Genomic DNA, 3330 nt, shown 5'->3' on the forward strand with positions numbered 1-3330 from the left:
CACAAATACTACAATGAGCTGAATTTTGCTCCCAGCTCCTGTGAAGGAGTGGGATCTATCAGATTTGTTCTGACCTTGCCTGGGATTGATCATATGAGTGCTTTTCAGTAGGTGAGGAGGAAGGGCACCTCTTGAAAAAGATGCCAGGCTGTCTCTGCCTGGCTGCAGTGTTGCTGTATTCTTAATGAAATCTCATTACCCTGGTCACTGAGTCAGTTCAGTGAATTGTGAAATGCATCCCCAGTTTTGGTTTTGAAGATGAGAGACAAAAGGGCAGAAGAGACAAAAGTCAGATCCCTTCCTCACCCTGAACTCTATCCAATAGATTTATCCAGGGGCAAGACTGGAGTTTAAATGATCCTGCTAGTGAATAAGTGTCATGGATCACAGCTTCATCTGTCCATTCCATGAAATGAGAAATGAGGAATTATGCATTTCAGGAAAAGCATGATGAAGTTTTGTTACTTGGCAACTGTAGCTCCCACATATTTTGGAAAAAATTGAGAACATCCTGTACCTCAGAGAAATCAACCAGCTTAGGTGAGGAGGAAGGGAGCTGGCAGCAGATCTCCAAAACTTTGAGCTGGAAAGATCTCGTGGGGCTTCTGGAAGCAAAAATTGCTTTATGTCTTCATGCTCCTCAGCTTGTCTCCTCCACGTGACTGTCTGCATCAGTTTCTGGGCTCTTCATGGTGAAATAATCCATTGTTCTGCCATTTCTGTCTCGCAGAGGCATTTCACAGCCATCTGAATGGGCTCTAATCCACCTGCCAGCTGCAATCAGCACACAGCATGGCTGCACTCCTGTCAGCCAAGATTTGAGCGCCAGAAACAAAAACCTTCAAAAGAGGAATCAGCAAGAGATCTGGATGTGAAAACTGGGGAGGGGGCAACCAAACCTGAAGGCTGGTGAGGTACACAGAGGAATAGCAAACCCAGGCAACAAGGCCAGAGTAAAGTTTGACTTGCCCTCTGCAGAGCCAGTTGACTTCAGACAAGAATTCAGACATGATTATTAAAATAATAATTTAGGGTTTCAGTAGCTGGGAGCCAGTCTCCAAGGTTGAGCTCAGCAGATGGCTGTGTTGCTGGACACCAGATAATGCATTTATGCAGTGGTTCAGCATTTTTGGTCCAGTTTTGTTACTGACAGCTTTGCTGTGTGAAATCCCATTTCTCTTTCCTAGGTTGCATATAAGAATCCAGTGGTTTCAAAGAGCAGATCTTAAGTCTCCAAGACAACCCTGCAGTAACCAATTAAGTAAAAGTAAGATAACAAAAACTGATTGAAACGGTCTGTTGCTTCAAGGAATGAGATTGCTACAGTGGTAAAGATGTCTCATTGCAGTCCTTGTAAGGTCTGGCTGGCACTGCAGTCTGTTCTGTGAAATTCCAGTTGGCTTCATGTAAAATCAATGACAGTTGGGTTGTTAATACCCAGTAGTTCATTTGGAATCCTGTTTTTTTTCTAATTACATCATTAAAAGGACACGAGCTAATCTCACTGCAGCCCAAGGAGCTGGACCAGCCTGGCAAGCGCCTGTCTCTGAGACACAGATATGAAAGCACTGCTCACAGGTCTCCCAGACTGGGGAGAGGTTCTGGGGTATTTTCATCGTGTGCATAGTACAACAAAAGATCATAGGAAATAAATGTGGGGGAGATAGAACTTCTTTGGCTAAACCATTCCTGATCACAGGGTGTCTCACCTCTTCCAAGGCTCCTGTGATGGTGCTTTCATCTGCTCCCCACACAGTCTAATGTGTGCCCTTCCTAATTAACCAATATATCTCCCTTACTGCAACCTATCACTTCTTGTCCCCTGGCAGACACAGATGATAGTTTATTACCTTCTACACTGCACTTTTACCTGTGTGAAGGGTATTATCATGCATCTCTTCTACTTCCCCAGATTAAATCAACTCTTATTTTTTCTGTGCCTCTTTGCAGGGCTCGTTTGCTGTACCTTTGGTTGTTTTTGCTACTGTCCTCTGGACTCTCTGAGCTCAACAGCCAGAAGTCAGGGGCTGGGGGCCAGGCAGTGTGCTGCCACAATGAGCACAGAGCAGGTGACGTGCAGGTACTACATGCAGAGACATGGGAGACAAACAAGTGTCTGTTCTCACATGATTTGCCTACAAGCAAATCCTCCACCATCTCCAAGCACTACCAGAAGGGACAGTGTGCCTACAGTGCTTGGTAGAGGTGTGACCAGATGAGGCTCACAGCCCTGGGGTGAGCCACAGCCACTGGGCTGTCCCTAGCAGGGGACAGAAATCTGTGTGGCTTGAGTGAGGAGCAGCAGAAGTTCAGTGCCCTAGTGACCAAAATAACAATCTGGAAGTGAAGCCCCATTACCACTTGGAAGCAGTTTGCAGTGGGTGGGAGCTCCTGTGGTGACAGGGAGCAGCTGTGCTCATACATGGTGGAGGGAATGTGGCACTTGGAAGAGTGCTGCCTGTACCTCCATGAGGTCGTGGGTGAGATAGGTGGGCAGCAAATGCTTCACCCTTTCAACCAAGAACAGAGGAAGGCTCACAAGATTATGTGCATGGCAACATTTGAGCTTGATATGGAGAAGGCCTTTGCTTTCCAGGCCAGTCAGGCCAAGGTGTGCAGCATCTGTGTGGAGGTGCTGTGTGAGAAACCACCAGCATCAGAGGAGGTTTGGGATCCCTTCCAACTGCAACCACACATACTTCTTGTCCTGCATCTGGCAGGGGAGATGTGCCAAGTGGTTCAAGAAATCCATCATCGATTCCTGTCCAGAGTGCCAAGACATATTCAAGTTTGTCATTCCCAGTGTGTACTGGGCAGAGAAGCAGAAGAAAAATGAGCTGATTAAAGAATTTAAGCAGAGTGGGGAAAAAGCCCTGCAAGCACTTTGAAAAAGGGAAAAGAATGTGCCAGTTTGGAGGAAAGTGTCTTTGGAAGGAAGTTTTGCAGGGAACAAAAGGGCTGAAGGAGGTAACAAGGTCCTGCAGAAATGTTAGGTTCTCTGAGCAATTGCTCTGTATGCTGGAATGCACAATTGGGAACCACTCTTCTCCAAACACAGTGACTGCCTCTACACTATGGCAGGAGACCAGGCTCTTTGTTTCACTGTCAGCTGAGCTATTTCCATGTTCTGACTCATCCACTGCTGTTTCTACACAGTGAAAGCAGCAGCATTTGCAGCATTGTTCAAGCTCTCACAGGTGAAAACAATTATGAGGCAAAAGTTTCCCTGCAAGTTGCACCAGTCATACTGAGTTTCTCACTTTTCTCTTTGTGGGTGTTGCCTCATGTGTGCAGCTCTGGGTATGTTACAGCATGACCATGGTTCTCTAG

The 3330-nt window shown here is 46.4% G+C and overlaps 1 pseudogene; it reads left to right on the forward strand.

The window, feature by feature from the left end:
- Positions 1–2054: 2054 nt before the first annotated feature.
- LOC120498630 lies at positions 2055–3330 on the forward strand (annotated as a pseudogene).

Source organism: Passer montanus, unplaced genomic scaffold (genome assembly GCF_014805655.1).
Source record: "Passer montanus isolate IOZ18808 unplaced genomic scaffold, ASM1480565v1 scaffold15, whole genome shotgun sequence".
Taxonomy (NCBI): domain Eukaryota; kingdom Metazoa; phylum Chordata; class Aves; order Passeriformes; family Passeridae; genus Passer; species Passer montanus.